The 23,463-nt window shown below is 33.9% G+C and overlaps 1 protein-coding gene across 4 annotated transcripts in view; it reads right to left on the bottom strand.

Moving 5' to 3' along the window:
• LOC115449436 (C-terminal-binding protein) overlaps positions 1–23,463 on the bottom strand; it is a 94,551-nt gene that overhangs the window by 46,397 nt on the left and 24,691 nt on the right. For 3 of the 4 annotated variants that reach the window (XM_037440227.1, XM_037440228.1, XM_037440229.1), the window contains exon 2: positions 20,472–20,503. The exons of the other annotated variant lie outside the window; for it this stretch is intronic. The gene's annotated coding sequence lies outside the window, so the exon portion shown is untranslated. The remainder of the gene's footprint in view (positions 1–20,471; positions 20,504–23,463) is intronic. 4 annotated transcript variants of the gene reach the window in all.

The raw sequence follows: 23,463 nt of genomic DNA on the forward strand, positions 1-23,463 counted from the left end.
AAACGCCATAGTAATGAACAACTGGATAGACATAGTGAATAAAATGAGCTCCGGAATCTACAAAAAATGCATGGTAATTTGTTTTATCGATCTTCCTAGCGTAACGGACAAGTAGCGCGAGGTAGCCAGGAGAAAGCAGAAATATATTGTTTTATTACTTACGGCGTATTTTATACTAGGTGGCATTTCCGCAATTTTTTGTTATAAACATTCAAATTGTTGTGTTTAGTACACGCGTCAAAGCATCCGTCTGTTACGTACGTACGTACATACATGTTTTTTTTTATCGTCATTTAATAAACATAATGCAAGTAAGAATCTAATGGGGACAGTGGAATCAAGGCCTTATCTCGATTGCGACGCGGCGGCCACAATAATACACATTGTTGCAAGACTTATTGAATGGACGAATAAATTGACGTCGGAATTGGTTAAAGTCTGCGAGTCGCTTCATTGTTGTCATCTAGGCTAAGCATTAGTAAAAAGAATTTACCACCGTGCTTGCGATAATAATATACAAAAATTCAAGTATGGGAAAAACAAACATCTTCAATGAAACAAGATCCAAAGCTTAGTATTGTGACCTCCATTCACATCATATTATGTTTTTGTATTTGGTATTCCAGCTTACATTATCGATAATAACATTAAGATGTTTACATTACATTTCTTAAAGTGACGACAATGCTTGTAAAAATCATAAACCGGTTTTTTTAAATAGACACGACTGATCAATATCATAATTCCATCTATGACGTTTCAATAGCAATAAAGGAGATATTTCATTGTGTCGGCAACACAATACATCCAAACCCACACCGCCGACGATCTTTTTGTTCACGCGGAGAACTTATTCTACCTACTGCACACTACTTGGCCCTGACAAAACTTGAAATTAATAAGATCATATTTTTACGTAAAGCAAACCTTTATTGTTCTCGTTCTATATATCCCAAAATATCGTACAACACATCACTCAAAACGACACAATCTAATGCACAAGCCACAATTAATTTCCCATTCAGGTTGTTAACCTCGAAGATATGTCTCTATTATAATAGGCAAATATATACGAATATAAAAGTTTCAGCGGGCGGACATGGAATAGTGGTTGGGGAGAGCGTTAGAAACACCGCTGTGTCCCGATGCACTCGATATATTTAGCGTTGCTCTATATGTGTCTCAGCTGTATATTATTTTAGATCTTCATGTCGCCGTCACGAAATAAAAAATGTAACACGCAAAATATATTTCACAGCGCATCGACTTCAATAACAATATCTGTGTCAAGTCAAATAACACCAGAGAAATGTGCAACATGAAGGTAGTTTGTAAAGTATTTACATATAATATAGTTTATATGTAAAGAATGTATGTTATAAAACTACTCAATATATACACAAAATAATGTAATCACAATTCTGTACACAACAGAGTAGACTAAATTTTAGTGAATTTATTATATTTTCGTAATTTACCATATGTATGTCCTCTGTACATTATTTTTATAATAAAACCATAGTGTCGTTAATTTTTAAATTGGTTAAGACACGTTTAACCTATTTTGTTCGCAAAGTAGGTCAGTAAATTATTATTTGGTTGTTATATTTATGTATTTAATGGTGAATCGGTCATGGCAACGTTTAATTAGCAAATTTGGCAATAAATTAAAACGGACATACTTCAACTTGTGTAGCCCAGCAACAGTACAATAGTGATTGAACTATCATCTACTAGCATGGTGAGGGTACATATTAAGTTATGGATATGCACTGCAATCTATAAAGCGGATACGCTTAATAGATACGCTTAATATCATATGTGTGAACACAGCAGCTATAAATGAAAAATATATATAATAATAATATAATTTTATATTAAAGCGCGATATATTTCAACACATCTCAATACATCTTTCCAAACAAAAACTCAGAACCTCACGCAACAGCTATAATGTATTTTTTTTTTTCAACATCATACAGTAAGGCACAGAGCAATACGAAAATGTACATTATGAGATCTTAGTAGCTGGAAAGTGCGTAATGATTTCTATTTTTACTCGAATGTTAGAAATTGAAATAAAACTCTTTTTCGTATTTTATGGCGGCTTTTATATAATTTTCCCCCGCCGTTTTGAAGACTGCACCCTCCATAATCACCCTTCATGGAAACTACGTCAATCGAGGCGTATACCAATTGAAAGAAAAGATACATTGCCTGCTATATTTGATACTTTAAGACAATTAAAGCTATGCATTCCGGCATGAAATGTATATTAATATACATTATAGCTGGCGTGTGTGATGGGCCTTAGTCTTCGTGAATATTTAAAAACATACATATGTATAAACAATATAAAATAAATTTCGGACATACTTTCAATTACGAATTGTAATATCGATTTTTATCTTTTCTCGTGAAGTAATAGTAGAGCGTTTGTAACAATTGCAGGTAACGTTACGTTTATTTATTAAGTGTGCTGATCCTGAATAATAAAGCAGATTGTAAAAACTTACTACATCATTATGGTAATCTTTTGTGTTTTTACTATGAACTAATCATTTGACTTTGACATTTGCCAAATTATAAATGACTGCCGACAGCCCCTTGAGAGCGACTTTAAGAGGCATAAAATATAGAGGTATTTTTGACGGGTCGAACAATTAATAGATTAAATGATAAATCACATGATATATGGCAATGAGGTCATACTCTAAAATCAATAATAAGTTTAAACTATAGTTCTGCACATAATATATTTCTATCTATAGGTACAGTACCCGTATGTTGTGTTTCTAACAAGTGCACGGTTGACGGAGTGCAAAGATCGCACTGGTGCAGCCGCCGACGGCGCCGGCTCCGAGGCACCGGGCGGCGGGTCACGGGTCAACGCACAGGTCGCGCCGACCCCGCACACCGGTCTAGCTTGTGCAATCCCCTGACGGTTTGTGGACGCCATGTTACTTTTAACCCATTAATGAGTGAGCGATGTTTAGTTGAAATCATATTTGATACACCAGTTACACATAGTTTGAGGTCTTTGGTTAAATTCAGGGCTACAAAAATTATACCAGATAACCAACAAGCATACTGTTATAATAATTCTTCGCATTTAAATTAAGAGTGCAAATAGAAATTCCAGTTTAATATAAAGTACACGCAACGTATAATACTATCTGTAAAATCACTAATAAAAATTGGCGTCATCTGCATGTTTCGCCAAAATCAACAGTTCGTCTCGTGCGTCACCCATCAAGGCAGTGAGACGGACTTCAGTACGACGTAGCTAAATACCATATCACCCGATTCAGCGGGCCAATACGGAAAGGCCACACTGTGCGCAAGTTGGTTATTTGCTTCTTGTTGCTAGGTTGTTAGGCACAGCTGACGGCCGCTGTGGTCACGCGAGAAAGCGGATAGTTCGACGAGGCGACGCTAGCGCGCTCTTAAAGCTTGCGAGTTGCGACATGCGAACGGTTACAAGTCCGACAAGATAAGTAGACGAGAATAATTGCATTTGACGATCTAAAATCTACACGACTGTATGATGAACAATTACAGACCAAAAACATAATAAATGCATATTTGTATACAATAAGCATGACAAATAACAATCTATTCAAAATAGAGTGAAAATTATAATGAAACAAAACTGTTAAAGTGTTTAGAATGTTTCACATAAAAAGCGAAAAATGTCTCCTTTCCTGGTATTACGTAATATTATAATATTACGTAATACTATATATTTCGCTCACGGATCCGCCCGTGTGAAAAGTTTTTTCGTGATCAAAGTTCCGCTTTATATTTTCTCGAAATAAAATGTATCCTATATTTTAAGTTAGGTCGGTGAAAACTATATTCAATTCCATGTCGTAGTTTTTGTGTGATCTGACCCAAATCAGCAGACAACAAGACTATGTATACAGATGTACACAACACTTTTACCTAAGCAAACTTATCAAGTGAATTATTTTTCACACTATGTATAATCTAGATTTCAATGTTACAAAATTACCAAAAACATGTGATTGCTTTATATATTCTGGCAAAGCTCTGTATTCGATCGATTCGATACGCTTGTTGATTGAAATTGTGAAATATGGGCACAAAATATTCAAAATTTTGGAAAATCTGTAAAACAGACACATATTAATTTTGTGATTATTGAGTTACATGTATTTTATAAAATTACCATACAATAAGAGGAAAATGCTCTTCTAATCACAAAGAGTAAAATTCTACATTCATTCTTGAGTGTAAAGTTTGTAAATCAAATTAACACGAACCATGACTTTTTATTGCCATGTCCTTAATACATAAAAGATAGCACGAAACCAAATTCCCAAGATAACCCCTCCCGAAATGTTCAATTTCGGCCACAACGCGACGAAGCGTGTCAATCGTATTCGAGATACGTCCAAAAGCGCAGACAGATCACTGTAATAACTAATCGGAATTGCAAATATTTCACTACTAGCTAAGAAACAAAATGTTCCGAGCTGCCAACCGTGCAGATAGCATCGAATCGTGCTCCGAACATAAATCTAGAAAATCAGGTTAGCACAGATTGCGAACGGTTGTCGCTGACTCACTGTGTGACTGACTAAGACGGTGAAATTACAATTGGCCGATCCTAAACGTCGATCGAGCTGAATATGCATAGCATATTAATGTTTTATTAATAGATCCGTCTGAGCATTGTGGGTACGAATATTTCTTTTTCTCGAATGGAGCAAGTAATTAAACAAATTAAGTTTTATGTCATGTCCACATATTTTAGACATAAGATCATTCATGCTGCTTTCATTAATAGTCTGTGTTAATGGAAATTACGGTCCTTAATTCTAAAACACTAGCATTTCCGCGATGATTGCTTTGTGAGACAAGCTGGCGGTAGGTGGGTACAGCGCGTACTCACATAGCCGATAAACAGCGAAGAAAATGCCAGTCAAGAGTGTTCAGCGAATAGTAAAATATTTACTTAGATATTTTGTTTACTTAAGCACATTCCCGCTTGGATTAAGTATCACGTTTCGACACTATTAAACCTCTAAGACCACAGCTGATACTTAAATACATACGTGCCTTTCTTTGCATAACCACTTTATGGGCATTCCCAGTTAACGCTACATATCTAAAATGATGTACAAACAACATTTTCGGAGTTTCCCAACACGTTAGACGCTTAACAACAACATTATCTCGTCTGTAACCTGTTCAATCGTTGGACATAATTAATTTGTGGAAAAAATAAATCAGTAAAGCAATTTCACAGAAAAACCTGTTATTTGTCGGTGTATAGAACGGAAGCTTCAAAAGTTGTTATTTTTTTTTAATATATACTTAATCTCAACAAATGTAGATTCAAATCATTTGCGAATTTAAATTATTACGATTACGAAATATTAATATTCAAGATAAACATTTCCCATGACCCACGGTGGCAATGAAATCTTTATTATTTTGTTATTCTAGGTACCATAATTTTCTGTTGCAGACATTTTATTTTTCCAAGCTGCATCGTAATATTTCAAAGTCTTATGAAAATTACAAAACCTTTTTAATAATGTAAACAGTATTGGTTTGTTATGCCAAAACGATAATTGCCACATTCGCTTAAATGGGGTATGCATCATTATCTCATGTTTGTTACCTTTTATTATTGTAACATTTGTGCCAACAATAATCATAGCTGCTAAAGCTTTAGTTTATTCGTGGATGTATCTTCAGAACTTCTGTATCAGAAGACCTATGTAATAACACGTGTCATTTGCACTGCATGTGTTAGCGAGGTCAGGTCAAAGAATCCGCACACGCGCTCGGCGTTGATGCGAGTAATATGAAACTCTCCCATATCTAATAAAAAATTATAGTAGGCGATAAGTTTCTCGCACTTATTTGGATAGGTAACATGGCATTGTTTATATCTGCATTCAAGTAAGGGTATATAGGATATAACACAATCGACAGAGGAACTCAATGTGCATCGATTTAACCCTCATCCATATTCCCCGAAATTACGTAGTTTAAAAGTTAGATTAGAGCGGTATTTTTTTAATGAATGTCGATCTTACCACTTAACTTTGTTATTTAAACTATTCTATTAGGTCGACAGTCGTGATATTTTTACTCAAATAAGAGTAATAGTTAGTCTTTCTAATAAGCAGAACAGATTCGGTGTTTCATAAATGTTGAACAACCTTTGGGGGAATATTATAACTGCACAATTTTCTCCGAATTTTGAATGTCTACATTAAAAAATTCAGTTTTCTTTTTCTACAACCTATTTTAAAAACTGCCGGCAAATAAATATAAAATATAATTAATCATTGAGTTTGACAAAATCAGAAACTATGTATAGTGAAAATTGAAAAGGTTAATAAAAGCAAATATGTTTGGATAAATCACCAGCCATTAACATTATTATTTAACTTTGTTTTCTGTAGCGTTTGCGATTTTACAGTGGTTATGTGTTCGAAAAATAATGTGTTGGTAATAATATGTCTTCCTATGGATGATATTAATTACAATAACTATGGTTTATTTGTTTCAGGGTGAAAAGCACAATACTGTGCCAAAATACTATGTTTTTGTAATTTAGAGCTCTGAATGTTGTTGTTAAGGGCACTTAAGGCGTTTAACATCGGCGGGTAATTCTTATATATAAAAAAAAAACCTGATTACTAAGCAAAGCCGCAACAATGCTGATATAAAATAACATTTTAGTTATAGCATCTATTCTCACGCGTTTTGAAATTCTAGTCGTTTATACTGCAAAATGTATGGTCGCATCTAAAGCCGATATAAATTATCGGCAAAGTAAATGTCAATTAAGGCTAAGCATTCGCTGAGAGCGGTAGTTATCTGTGATCTCGAGCTTGGGTTGATCCACCGCGTTAGTTCAAACCAATTACATCATTTTTAACATACACAACAGTTTAGTGTCCGGTGGTCGGACTGTGCGCTGTCTGGAGCACTACACTGATGTATACATTTTATATCATCGCATTCATACGTCGGTCGATAGTTTGTCATTCACGGTTTATTTTTAATGTCAATAGTTCTAAAATCCGTCATATTGCTGCATACATATATTGTCAGTTTGTTTATGTCCGTTGACAATGGCGCATCAAAAATCACAACATGTTTAAACCAAGTAATTTAGATCACTAGATCGAATAACGTAAGTTTTCGTCTTTTTTATGTTGCTCGCCTACTGTGATATGAGAAATTATAATTGTTTTGGTTACCCAAACTCAAGGCGGAGATGTGCTTCGTGCTAAACAGACACAGTATTAGCTAAGAGGAAGCCTAGCTACCACAGGCGTGCTAGTACTAACGGAATTTTGAGTCTAAGGTTTAAAATATAAATAAAATTTGTTTGAAATTCAATATCTTTCGTATTCTCGTATAATAATCGGTTCCTTGTTATTTCTTAATGAAGTATTAACCAGGTATCGCGATTTTTAATTTAAAATATATTATACTATACACATTCTATATAGTGCTTTTTCTAATTTCACACAAGAGCCGTGTTTGAAAGTACTTTAAAAGTAAGATATCAGACATTGCCCGTCTAGGTATGAAACTCTAAAATATTAACCTATAAAACAATTAAACACCATTGTCAAAGTTCAGCCACATTTGTTCAGTAAACAAAGCAAATATGTGGAGCTAATTCAAAGGATGACATAATTGTACAAGCCGCCAGTTTAAATCTTTACATAGGAAAATACGTGGCTAAACTGATTGTTATTGCTGGAACGCGGGCAGATTACGAGCACGAATGTAATCGGGGAAATACTGCAGCGGAGTGCCACTTGTTGTAATCGCGCCTATGTAATTGTTGATTTAATGCGTTTATCGCAAATATAACCAGTCATCCGCATCCAATAGAATCTATTGTTACGCAAAACGGATCTAGGCAAGCTTACTAAGAGAAAATGCAAATCTGAGGACGAGGTTAAAGATAATGAATAGTCATTGACTTAATATTCATATTTTATCTCTCAACGATGACTTTGGCAAATTGAAATCACTATAAAAACAACTCATAATCTTTTCATTTTATCATTTCCGTTGGCGGTTATAGTAATTATAGATATTTTATATAGACCACTGCCGCTTCTAGTTAATAAGAGTTTTGGTCGAGTTGAGAGTGGTCGATTTGAAACCAAGGCAACGAGATCATTTTCAGTTATAATATATACCTGAAGATTTTGAAAATGAGTACCATTGAATACGGGTACTTAATAGTAACGTCCCGCTTAAACTTAATAGTTATTAAGCAGCAGACAGCTTATAGAAACACGTACTTAAGCCACACAAACTGGATCATACCAGTATTCAAATATAAATTTTTCAAAGGTCATTGTTAAGACTAGCAATGGCCTTTAAAAAATTGATATTGAACTGAGACTAGTGTCCAGAAATAGAATAATCTGATAGCGTCGGATTTTCCAATTGATTGTATAGGAAAACGAAAATTAGTTACAAAAGGCAAATGCCCATCTGCGCATGGGGCTCCACTGAGCATCATTTAACTAAATAATTATCATTAAACACGATCGTTATCCACCCAATAAAATAACTGATATATATTGAAAATATTAAAAAAAAATTATGAATTTCAGATATAACCTTGTTTACTGTAATAGATGCCATATTAAGCTTTGTACTTATGTACAAAGCTTAATATGACATCAATGCTAACAATGATATTTTCCCTGTTCTGGGAATAACAAGTTAAGTATTACATACATTAGTTGCACAAAACATGAGCACGACTAACCTACAATTGGAAGGAAATATGAATCTGAGTCACCTTTGCGTTCCGTTATAAAAGTATGTCATGGGCTTTAGGAATTAAGATCCTTGCGGATATCGGTTTTTTTATGGAAGTATCCTTCTCGGGTAAAGGTAAGTAATCCTGACATCGTTTAATTTATACCTAATCCGGCCCACTCTGACAAGGATTGGACGTCTAGAGACTTTTGCATACAAAGACAGTTTAAGTTTTTACTATTAATATGATTATACTTTACCGTGGTTTTGTTATATTTTTAACAAACTTCATAAAACGAAAAGATTTTTAAATCAATGCGTATGCTTTATTTCGATATAATTATTCACTACTATATTATATGTATATTTTGTAAATAGTTAATTCACAAGTCGTCTGTCAGACATTCAATTCAACACGCTATCAAACAAATCTTGACAGGGACGCACAATATGCCTAAAAACATCAAACAACCGACATAATAAAAGAACAGGAAAACGTCGGCAAAAAGCTGCCCACATCCGTTACTTGAAAAACACAATATTATAATGATTCTCCTTGTAAAAATTAAATGCTTTGTTATAAATTTTGTTTATTTCATAATCATTTTGCTACATTTAATACGCGTAAGTATTTTCGTATATTTAAACGGAGGGTAAATTTAATATCTTGATTACTGTGCCCACAATTGGAATGTTTCTAAGTGTACGAGGAAACACAATATGAAGTATTTCAAGTAGTACTTGATTATAAAATACGCGGAGAGAATCCTATCACATCATGCTTCAATAGGATAACCGACCAACTGCATTATATACGATGCCGGCATGTATTGCGAAGTCAGCCGACACGCGTGGCCAACCAGAGAGCGCTAACGGCTCATCTGCATACGCTCGCGCGCTTCGCAGACGGTCATTCACAGCGTGGATCGTGTCACAACGCACAACGTGACTCAAATTATTCCGCCATTCTTAGAATATGTTATTATATTTAGACTTCAGTGACGAGAAGTTAACGAAACATTTGCAAAAGTGAAACGTAAAATACAATAAAGATCAGCCAAGAAACTCCAAAAAATATATTTCTGATTGTAAGTTTTTTTAACACCTCTTGGAGATTATGTAAACAAACACGTTACTATATTACAAAATAATAGATTCAACTAAATTATATTTCTGTTTATTCTGAACTGCAAAATGGTTACTTGAAATCTGAAAGTTCTATGAAAAATACCACAACTTGGTAAAGCAGCTATAATGTTCTGAATTTATGGTTTATGCAACTTAATTCTACATAAAAAGTTATTGGTATGTAAGGTGAACTTTCTTCAAGTTTATCAGAAAAATATTAAGTTACCCCCGCATCAAGGTCTTATAATTATTGCCAGCTCTCCATCAAATCCTGACCACTTTAACATTACAAAGCTTGTAAGGACACTATTAAACTAGATTCGTTTGTTAGAAACCAGCAATCTTTATGCAAATCATGAATGACCAAGCTTCGTATGAGACATATAAACATATTAAGATGTTTTATAGAACGCAATGTAGTGGGGCACGCGAGGTCGGCTAGAGAGCGCTTATGACGCCAGCTCGGTTCGCAGAGACGGTCATTCACATCCCAGGCCGCTCCGCAACGCGATACTAGCTATGTCTATGTTAGAGAAATAGCTCTTTAAGATTTCAAATGTTGGTTAATGTAACGTTATTGGGTATGCGGAGATCAAAGCGATGACTATTTCGTACAATGGGACAGTGTTAAATGTTTAATGTACGAAGAGCAAATTTAAAAATATTGGATTAAAAGTTAGTCATAACATAAATTATAATATAAATAAAACATCATTTTAGTTAAAACGATATTATCACAGTCTATAATTTCTATATTAACCTTAAGAACTGTAAAAAATGAATCGAGAGAAAAAGTCAATTAAAAATGGTTAATAAAAACAGGTACATATTATATCTTATGCATATTAATTAAAAAAACAAACTGTATTCCAAGTAGAACCCAAATAATATCTATTGTATACCTACAACAATCCCAAGCCAAACGATCCCAATGAAGATACGCCCAATTAACCCAGTCATGTCCTAAAAATGTAAAAATTATTTTCGAAACTACAACCGTTGTCATAAACTGAAACGTTTACAAAGTTGGCTTGCGTGCACATAATTTTATTTGACAAAGACACGATGACAGAGGCGCGTCGAAAGCTTCGAACCGTTATTCGACACCGATTTATTGTGCGCCGCTTGTGGTTTGTTACTAACAGACAGGGTCAAGACATGGTTTTGTGATCAGTAATAAGGCAGTTATACATGACTACACAATACTTAAGATAAAAGTCCAGTATAATATCTGTATTTAATATCATAGGAACATTATTCCTCTGCAGTTTTTGTGAACGGTTTCTAAATCCATAAATCGCCAATATACATTAGTTTGGGAAAATATATTTCACAAGAATAATATAAGAGTTAAAATATATACTTTGTATGTAATACAAAAACATTTTGAAGTATACTTAACAATGACTAAAACTTGATGAAAAGTTTTATTTATACAAATGTCCTTGTCACGTTGTATTTTGCAATACTAAAAATTTTAGGAAAAATTCTGTACACGATATAAAAAAGAACAAATTTATTAAAATGAAACTTTACATATTTTTAACCTTCATTTTGTGCTATGATACATACTAGTATTACAAAAAAGTTAAATTATTGCATTTTAACATGTGTACGTGGTTATTAAAGTAGAAATAGTAATTTAATCGTAAAAAAAGACGTTACTTCAAAGTGCATTTACGAAAGAATAATAAAAATAAGTGAGTAGTTAGCGATGAAAAACGAATGACAGATAAGTTGGAATGTTAATTTTCATTTATCTCTTGTAAAATATTCATAACTTCTGTATCATGTAAGACTGCTTAAACTCAAAGCTTCTCAGGGGTCTCTATAAAGCAGGTTAACGACTCAATAAAATATTTTAAAAACCGTTATTTTTAATTTCATCTTTGCCACAAAATAAGAGATAAAATACAAACTAGAGTATATGGTATACGATCGTTCATATATACATACATGTATATTACTGAGAACGCCATATTTCATAAACTTTACAGAAAGCGAGTCATTTTGAAAGTTCTATTATATTAGTTTCGTTCAAGTTGAAAGTCAATATGCATTTCCTTGACTACTCAACTTGGTTCTTTTATAGTTTGTCTTTTGATGGTTTTCAGTTAAACTTTCTAACTTACACTTTAGAAGAGAATGCACTACGAATGAAATATAGAATGTAAAAGAAATTTCACATAGTTTTAAATATTATCTTACTTCTTACTAATATGATAAATGCGAAACTTTGTGAAATGTTTAAATATTTGTTAGAAGTAAATGCAAAGACAGTTGAATAGATTCAAATGAAATTTTTGCACATGGATGTACCGTGTCCTGGGTTAAAACATTGGTTATTTTATCATAATGAAATTTTTGATCTGCTTTTTAAACACATGTGGCATGACGCTAAGCTTCACCACCGTAGTTTAGGGACTTTTATAGCGGGAAAGGCTTTTCACGCGGCCGAAGCCGCGATTAACATCTAGTATTACATAATATTATGTTAGTTATATAAAAACTTGGGGTAGGTATAAGTGTTTAAAATGTAAAAACTTATGCCTGATTTGACACTAGAACCGAGAACCTAACAGTAGCATAGCGAGAATACTACTCATAACTTTTAAGCAAACTGAAAAATTCATACCAAAACAGTGATAACAAGACAGCCGAGACTGCAGTACAGCCAGACAACACAAATTAAACATGAAAACTGAATAAATACATTTCTTATTAATGGAAACGTTAACTTATCATGAGGCTAACTTAATATTTGCGGCACACTTTGAAGTTTAAACATAAGTGCGCGCATAAATGGTCGATTATAAAGCTATTAAATTTTATATAAAAGTCCATATCTTCGGCATTTTATGACATTTTATGTTAAAATGACTTAGGTATACCTTCACCCAATGATATTCACGAGGCAACTTGTTATCAAGACAGTTTGGTGAACTGGGCGGTACACAAGGAATCTGCGCAGATTTCGTCGAATAGCTCACGGCAAATACCGTGCCCATCCCAGCGAGAGATAGGCCGAGTCGGAGACACCGGCCAGTCTCCATTTGTTACCAAGTAGCGTTTCTGATGCCGTCAAAAGGTCCATATACCCATTTCTATATACATGATTCTTTGGGACAGTAACCACATCCGAATTACCGTCCGGCACCTGTACTATAATGATTTTATGGATATACAATATACATATAATCATAAAATCTAAACCAAAATGAATAAGTAAACACAGACGACTGTGCAATGCGTGACGAGACGCTACAGATTATTTCGTGACAGCCTCTTTTTTTTTTTCACTTATATCCCGCCATGTGGAAAGACCGATCTGACCCACGCCAATCGTAATTCCCAATAACGCAAAAAGAAGCGTAGCATTGGCCTTGGCAACTTATTCACATCGTACGATAGTAGTATTCATCGGTCCTATATGTCATACTATTGTATATATTATAATTTAAAGACTAATATAAACCGTATAAAATAACTATAATAATTGTAGAGTAGTACGTACAATACAAACAACAAACAGTAACGAGTTTCCACGAGCGTTATGCATAAATCACAAGTACAGAGCGTTTGTAATACGCGCATAATGCACGCGCGTCTGTTGCATTCGAAAGTTTTACGATAGATACTATTCCGCCAGAGTGCGCCGAACGCAGACATGTTCGTGTCTTGTGACCTTTCATTTGTACCTTTCTACACACCTCTTTAAACTGTAAATGTTACATACATGTGAAAAAGAAATTATTGGAATTTATATACTTAGTCTGGCCATAAATACTGTTACACTTAATTATAAAAAAATATTACATTTGAATTTCGAATCTGTCATTTTTATACGATTGTTCATTGTGTTTTCTCATTTTGGCGCCAATACATTGTAAAATATTTTGCGATATTAAAATGGTGTGGGGTGATAAAGAGAACCGAATCGCTGTGATAGCATTACACAAAGTAGGTATGGAGCCAAATGCAATTTTTAAAACTCTCCATACACTTGGTATTAGTAAAATGTTTGTGTACCGGGCTATTAATAGGTACAATGAGACCTCCTCTGTTTGTGACAGAAAAAGATCTGGCCGTCCACGTAGTGTTCGTACGAAAAAGGTGGTCAAAGCAGTAAGGGAAAGAATTCGAAGAAATCCTGTCCGAAAGCAAAAGATTTTATCTCGGGAAATGAAGATAGTACCTAGAACCATGTCGCGTATTTTAAAAGATGACTTAGGACTTGCAGCCTATAAGAGACGCACTGGCCATTTCTTAACTGATAATTTAAAGAAGAATAGGGTGGTAAAATCGAAACAACTACTGAAGCGGTACGCAAAGGGAGGTCACAGAAAAATTTTGTTTACGGATGAGAAAATTTTTACAATTGAGCAACATTTTAACAAACAAAATGACCGTATTTATGCTCAAAGCTCTAAGGAAGCTTCCCAATTAGTCGACAGAGTGCAACGTGGACATTATCCGACTTCAGTGATGGTTTGGTGGGGTGTTAGCTATGAAGGAGTGACTGAGCCATATTTTTGTGAAAAAGGTATCAAAACATCGGCACAAGTGTATCAAGATACCATTCTTGAGAAGGTAGTTAAGCCCCTTAACATCACCATGTTCAATAACCAAGTATGGTCCTTCCAGCAAGACTCGGCGCCGGGTCATAAAGCTCGGTCCACGCAGTCTTGGTTGGAATCGAACGTTTCGGACTTCATCAGAGCTGAAGACTGGCCGTCGTCTAGTCCCGATCTTAATCCGCTGGATTATGATTTGTGGTCAGTTTTAGAGAGTACAGCTTGCTCTAAACGCCATGATAATTTGAGTCCCTAAAACAATCTATACGATTGGCAGTGAAGAATTTTCCCATGGAAAGAGTGCGTGCTTCTATTGATAACTGGCCTCATCGTTTAAAGGACTGTATTGCAGCCAATGGAGACCACTTCGAATAAGCTTTTTATATTTTTAATTGTTTTATATTTATGTATTAAACTGACACACTGTAAAAGTAATAAATGTTATTTGCAGTTAACAATTTTCTTTTTTCTTTATTACAATATTTATGGCAAGACTAGGTATATAAAAATTAATCCCTGTTTCCATTGGATCACGCGTGAACGGCTGGATCGATTTCACTAATTTGTTGTGATTGTTACTGGCAGGAGAAGGTTCTTCTGAAAGAAAAAAATCAAAAAAATTGCGCGGAAAATTAGAAAATTTAAGAAAACTTAACGAAAATATTATTTTTTTATAACTGTCAATTGTTTAAAATAAATGTCAGCGATTGACAGAATGCGCGCTGCAAATTCATAGTTAAGACGAGACAGCGTCTGTCGGGTCAACTAGTAGGAAATAAAAGTTTATACTTGTAATTATAATGTACATTAAAATATAATATACCTACATAATTAAAAACAATAATAATGACAATATGTTTTAATAACATAGATCAATGTGTACGTAGTATGTAGAGCCGTAGCACATATAAAACATTATTTACTTCATACATTTTCAGTTTATTTTCTGTGTAATGCACATTTTTATTCATTAGAGTACACAAAGTCATAACAAACAGTAAAAATTGTCCGAATGAAGTGGTAAACACAAATCACGTTTTATTCTTTCACACGTCATTACGTTAGACGCTCTCTTTATTTTAAACGGTTATGCGATATTAACGCGTTAAGCGGCGAATATAGTGTTTACTTTTAAGTTCAACGCAATTACAACATTAGCTATTCAAATAATGTTTCCAAAGAAAAAAAGGCTATCTATATCCATGTATTTTATTAGAGCATGTAGGAATCTCACAATCAGTGGGAAATCCATGACAATTTCCATGAGACAGCAGTATTATCCTATCTACCCGACACGTATAGGCAATTTTTACTACAATATAAATCTGCACAATGAAAGGTAAAAGCAACTATATCAATAACTAAATATCCGAATTGAACTAAGAGTTTGCAAATCCCAATCCCCGCAACAGGTCAAATGTTTATTGTAAACACCAAATGTTTGACTTCAGCACTAGGTGAAAGGGGATGGACATCTATTATAACTTCAGAGACACGAATCACGATACATGTGTGATAGGAGTCTAATGCAGAACAGCAGAAACATATTGTGTGAGTTCTGTGTATTTATATCTAAAATGAGCCGAATATGTACCCGAAACATATTATTATGTCGTATTTAAACTAAAACTTCCTGGAGGAATTGATCACGAAACACTGTCACTGCTTATAAACAACAAAGCCTGTAAGGTCCCGCTTGTAAAGTAGGTACTGGCAAGTATTAAATCCTAGCCCCTTTTCCATAAAGAAAAATTTCACACGAATTTCTCATTTTTTATATCAATCAAAATAAGTCAATCACGTGCTCATATTTTATTGTATTGATCTACAAGATTCAAAAGGAAAACAAAGTATTACCTCCCTACGGACGTCCTAACAATGTGCTACTTATATTCTTTAATATAAGACTGCGATAAAAGCATAAGTTGCCTTCAAGCTAACCTTTATCGATATAAACGCAAAAGTTAATGAAAACTTTTGGATGTTTCATGTCTTGAATAACCACACACTACTTTTTTACCGATAATTTGCTTCCACGGAATATAATGGGTTTTTTTTATATATACAGCGCTGGCGTTCCTATTAATCACTACAGTATTTGACGTACTTCTATAGCGGGAAAGATATATCACGCGAGCGAAGTCGCGAGCAAAACCTAGTTATTTCGCAAATCATGCTTATCTATCGACAAAAAGTCACACACGTGTATCACTCACGTATTATAATTTATAACACATGCGTTCGTTCGTAAAACTGCTTACTTCGCTGTTAAATACATGGATTCATGTCGAACCGACTAAAAAAATACTAAGATTTATACTTTCGATACTGGTTACAATGCTTGCAAACAACTTTGGCAGCAACTATCATGTTTTGCTTATGTAACGTTTGATTTTTTTTCGTACATACTTGTAATCCAATGAAAAACAAACAACAAGGAGTTACAAGCGCTCGATAAATTCCTGCAAACTACATTAGTTAGTAATAGCCGCGCGTTACAAATCAAACGCGCTAATGATTCATTACTTTGTCAGTTTTTAAATGAAACGCATTATTAACATTAGTGAAGCTACTTTGAGTTCTCAACCGAAAGTTGGTCGCAAATTGGGGTGATCAATAAAACACTCTACGATCCTTATTTTTAATAGATTGTCTACGGTGTGTTCTGAGGGTAGGGTTTTAATAAGTTTCGCCGTCAACAATTAACAAAAATATTTAAAAAAGAAATATTTATCGCTGTTCCATCACCGTTTTCATTACGTCAAAACATTTGAGTCTCAAAACAAAATTCTTACAAGATGAAAATACCTATAAATATTCTCCACGACGCGAATGCACAAAGGAAATTTTTACGGACTGTTTAAAAACATTAACAGTCCTCAAAGGCCACAGCTTGACAACCCTAAGTTTCGCACCAATGAAAGTATACTTATATTTGTTAAACTGGTTTTTTGTTTTCGCTGACACGTCGATATCATACCGTCTTCGTATAGGTACGGTCTATATTGAGACGTTATGATGCTAACATAAAACGCATGCGTTGTTTTTGTATGACTAAGAATAGATATTATGATAGCTACTGTATTAGGGCTGCTATAAACGATGCAACACTGACCAAGACGGGATGTTTGGCATAAATACAACATGTATTGTGTATTTCATAAAACGCAAAAGTGTCAGTTAAAAGATATTTTGCAGTGAAAAATAAATGTGCATTCTTTAGCACAGTTCTGCTTTGCAGCTACCGAAGGAAAAAACAAAAGTATTTTGCTATAAGAACTTTTATAAATGAATCTGATAGCTTATAATATTTTCCATGCGCATTGGAATTAAAATATTTTTCAAGGCTGTGTTTCGTACGTGTTTTGTTAACCATGAGTGGATAGACAGTCAAAGTGGACGAATGGAGTTCCGTAACTGTAATTCGACTAAAGACGTTAAATATCTATATAAAAATTACATTGTTAAATTCCCCATGTCGTTACATTGTACAAAAATAGTTTATAATCAAAGTGTATGTCTTTTATAATGATGATGATGTCTAATATAATGGTTATTATAACTATTCTCACAAATAACGCAACTTTTGTGATATCATTATAAGTCCTCGGTCCTGAATTGTTAACTTCTAATCAGCAGTTATCATCAGGATCATTCAAAGTGTGGGAGAAAATGTTTGTAATATTACTCTCACAGTGTTATACTAAATACGCACGATATGTATGAACGGTATTTAATATTATAACGATGTATTATGTACCGGTATTTCAGCCCCTACTTTAAATTGGTAACTATTCACGCAAAATGAATTAGCTGTAAAAGAATGGTTCCATAATAAATGGATACATGTTCTATAAAATTAATTCGTTTCACCCCACGTTTAATAAATGAACGAAAACACTTCAGTCAGTTAAGTGACCCACTTGGCCTCGTAGCTACAAGCTTCGAAATTAGATTCGAGTAATTTAGAAGCCTTTTATGTACCAAATCCGTAATATTAATGGAATTAAATGTTTACACCAAATTGGATTTTGATGTGCTAATTTTATACATAAAAATAAGGCCTCCATTGCACGATGACGAACGTTTTAGTTTCATAATTACAACTTATCGTCTGGACGCGACGTTGTTGAATTGATAATTATTAATTCATTCATCATTTAAAGATTAAATTCAATTTAACGTAACGTTTATTTGTATTTTTTTAAAATTATAAGTAAATTTATTTTGTAATTCCTGTCTGACGTATAGTATATAATTTGTATACATATTAAATTCTATAATAATCCTTAATATGTTATACTAGGTAAACAAATACCACGCACATAATATGTGTAATCTCAAAAATAATACGTTCAAAATCTAGTGTTAATTATAATTAATTTAAATTGAATTTTGAGAAATACTTATACATATGTAGATGTGGAATGTTCGAACATTTAACATGCTTATATGAGTGTTATTATTTGAATTCTAACCAAGTTTAATCTAAACACCTCCACAGTTAACTGACTATGAACTCATAACTATCAGTCGTACATGTTAATATAAAAATGATGGTAAATATTATATCTGACAACTTTATGGATAAATTAGAAATGTCAAACATATGTATATATACTATATAACACGTTACTTCGTGAAAGCAACATACCTACACCTACAAAGCAACTTATTTTTTCATACAATGTCATATTTTAAATCTGGAGAGCGAGTTCTTGCGATATATTCATTTAAGACTTTACTCCAAACAAAAAATTCTGCTTGCAATAACGCAGTTCACTTTACCTGCATGTGTTTTTGTCTTACTCCTCTACCCGCGCACTAATTACGACATATTTCTTGAAACCAGAGCCTCTATAGGAGTTTAAACGAAATCAATCGTGTCATTTTGTCCGTGCGGTAACCTAACTTCCAGACAAGCCAACCATTTTTACTACTTCAAGGCAAGAATTGTACATGTATAATATTAAATTATATTGATCCTAATTCACCAATATTCAATACAAAGTTAAGATATTATATTAAAACAAACTAAGGTATAAATACGGGGGTAAATCGGCATTATGTATAAATCTTGTTAAAAGACATATAACACCAAAACAGCGATCTTGTAAAATAAACATACTTTATTTTACAACATCGCGAAGAGAATACTGATTCATACATGAAAACGCACACAACACGCGAATAAGTATGTACGTATGTACAGTAATCGCTATTCATACATTCGCCTATTCAAACGTCGCAAAACGAAACTGAATGCCATTTCGTCTTAAGATGCGACGCTTGCCGCAGCTTAGAGGGTAGTACACGGGTAAAGAGGTTCTCAGAAGCCGCCCAGCAACTGCGCCATAACTCTGCAAGCACGTACAACGAGACAAACGCAATTATTATTAACAGATGTAAGTTTAATGATCGTGTAGTGTGCAACCAACGGCTGAATGTCCAGCAAAACGTGCACGCGACTTTAACACCTACGTCACAGCATTCTCGTGTTATATTCGTTCGGAGAGCGCAATTGTATCGTTACGAAGTTTAGCGCTAGCTATAGGAGACTCCGGGGGTGGCGCCGGCTGCAGGGGGAGACTGCGACGTTTTCGCAAACCGAGTTAGCGGGCTCGATTATTTGTGGCGCGGTTAACGTTCATAACGGACTGTCAGGCGCGGGTCTCGATACAAACACAAAGCACGCGTCATCAATATTAAAGTCAACGCGCGGCAAGCTGAGTTTGCGAATTTTCATGAACCATGTGTACGGACTGGATTCCACGAGCCCGACGACTCGTCTCAAATTAGAATTTCTGAGAATATTGGCTCTTTCCGGCAATGTCATTCTTGGTAAATCCAATATCACGAATTTAAAAAGAAACACATTTACATATTCGTCTAATACAGACTTAATTAAGGTGTACAATATACCACTACAATTCTCAAATTTCATATAACACTTTCCATATTTAATTAAACTCTAAAAGAACTTACTTTATATTCCACGTAATTGCTATGTACACAACCTGTAACAAAAATGCAAATTTGTTAACACTGGTTACAAAAAAAAATTGATTATAATTAGCTATGAACATTGTTAAATAATTAAAAGTGAAGAGCAGCGACAAGAGTATAATATTTTAGATGATATTTCGGAGCTGTCAATAGAAATAGACTTTTAACGTATAGATCGCATCTGCTATTCTGCTATTAAATAACTGTGGACGAAGTAATTGATGAAAATTACTCGATTTTATATTTGAGCCATTCGACATGCTATAACAATTACGACGGAATTGGACAATTTTGAAACAGCGACGTGGTGACTTGAAAAGAATAGTGCCTGCACACTGTTGCTTGGCCAGAGAAATAGACGAAGCGGTATACCTACAAACATAGGTGTACTCTTAGATAATGTACATAAGAATCCTGCCACACAGTAAAATTACAAATACAGAAATACGAGTACATTTTTAGTAACCTAGCGACACCGCTCCCGGGGCGTAGTAGTAACGAACGACGACCGAAATGGACAATAAAAAATCAATAAAAGCCGGGAACGGCCTTCGTGAAGGTCGAGTGGCGCCCCTCGGATCACCGGCCTGCCTCCCAGCCGAATACACTCTACGCACTATAAAATACTGCAGTGGACGAATGAATCGTTTTCAAACCGAAGGTTTCTTTTTATGATGAACATTGTCAAGTAGGTACGTATTCCACTATATTTTTTTACCTTACCCTAAACGTCGTAAACATTGCAATATAAAGAGGCACGCAATATATTTATACAATAATTATAATTTGATACAATTTCTTAATTCAAGCACAAGGATATACTTTTGCACAGACATCTCGTTAAACGTATAAAAGTAATCAAAACAGCAAAACGAAAAACCTAAGCATGCATCTATGTCCACTATACTGCAACTGTATAGCTACATACAGCTATTTCTATTCAATGATTATAGTTAATTCAATTAAAAGTAGAACGGTAACTTCTATGTCAACATTATTTAATTTTATCTAGCATTGACTAATTACTATAATTAATGAAATACCAATGAGACTGGAGACGATAAAAATATTGCTATACAGACATAAATCATGTCATATTTATAAAAGCAGCATACAGTAGCAGTAGTATAGCTCACGCAAGCACTGAGCGGAGATGGATTATTGACATGAAAAAGGACAGCCGAAATATAGGTCGCTAATTGGATCACATCCGCAAGATTCGCAACCTTGATTTTTTAGGTGGCATTATATAAAATAATAATTGAAAATAATAATTTATAGAGAAATCTATAATATAGTAATATGAGTTTAAAAAGACCTTTACTTTAAACGTGCCAGGTAACGTAATATTGATATAATTATTTTGTTTGTGTTTTTAACCATAATATGTATATGATTATTATACTTAATTAATTATAAACTGCTTATACGCAAACGATATAACCATACGATTATAATGATAGAACATAATATACGGATAACAAAAACTAAACCATCTAAAAAGTGTTACAATTTGGCCATAGTTCAAAAAATAAACGCCGTTTAATTCAGTGCCAAGAGTACTATTTTTAGATGGCGAATGACAGGGCAATTTTGAAACGCGCAATCACTAAATTCGCCTCGGCGCGACGTGAGAATAAACAAAAACTATTTATCATTTATTCGTCAAAACATTGGTCTGTGAGAACGCGTGAACACGGCCTATTAGGATGATTATAGACGTTCTATAATACAAATTAAGTGAAATCGTAAGGGAAAATGTCCGCAGCTTTAGTGTATACAAAATTTCTTACGACTGTAATGTCCTAGTGTCACAAAAGTAGGTCATTATCTAAATATTCAAGAGGTTACAATATAAAAATCGAATCAAAGTCCGTGTAAGTCATAATGCTGTAAAGTGATCGTAAGCAATTTAACTATTTTTACAAGTTTATGCTTAAAAACACCCAATAATCAAATAAATAAATAAAGTAAGTTTTTTATTAATTATAATAGATCATTAGACTAAGCAAGAAATACTCGTGTTGTATCGTGTATACATATTTTAATATAAAATAATTGAAACATATTATTGTCTGAGGTTCAGCCTTTATTCAAACAATGATTCATCGCAACTTTATTTTTAACGGGTCTGTACAAACCCGTACACTTTGCCATATTATGCAAAAATAGATAAAACGACCCTAAAGTCACGGAGTTCTGGCTTCTAGCCCCATAATAAGATGCATTTAATGCTAAGAATAAACCAATCAAAATAAAGCATCTGTAAACATGTCAAACTTTATTGTGATTGGTCCATTGTTGCTATGAAATCGACGTTAGCGGTTAAGATCGTTTGCAGGAACCCGAAAAAAAATAGGTTTATTTCACTTTTAAGGTCGGTTAAAAGAAATTATATATTCCTATATGAAAGATTGAACCCTATAATAAATAGTAAAAGTGAAACGAAAAAAACTGCTTTTAACGTGGCATCTAGACACGGGAAATAATGTAACATCGTTAATCACGTTCCATCACTTAGCTTACCTTGTTAGAAATCACTCACGCGCCCGGCGACGCGTGACTTGCCTGAGTTGACCCTAAAAACGCTACATCATCATTAATCGTTCCCGATATTACTCCACTTGACAATGAAATAAGTATTATATTACTTTGGAATTAGGTATATGTACTCGGTATAGTAGGAGATACTGTATTATGCGGGGCATTCACACTGTTAAGTGGATTTTCTGATACAGTTATCAATACCTTAACAATATAAACTATTTTTCATCTTTTTTTTTCAATTCACGTACTTGTAACATGCTTAAGTGTGACACCAAATCGTAATTGACATTTACAAAATATGAAACAACTGTCGGTGTAAGAACTCAACAAACTGACAAGTTTAGTATTTCTTTAAACCGTTAGCGAAATGTTTACTTCCGTGCAATTTCTTAGGAAAACTAAATTCTCAAAGCAAATAAAACAA

The sequence above is a fragment of the Manduca sexta genome, chromosome 18 (assembly GCF_014839805.1).
Source record: "Manduca sexta isolate Smith_Timp_Sample1 chromosome 18, JHU_Msex_v1.0, whole genome shotgun sequence".
NCBI classification, from domain to species: domain Eukaryota; kingdom Metazoa; phylum Arthropoda; class Insecta; order Lepidoptera; family Sphingidae; genus Manduca; species Manduca sexta.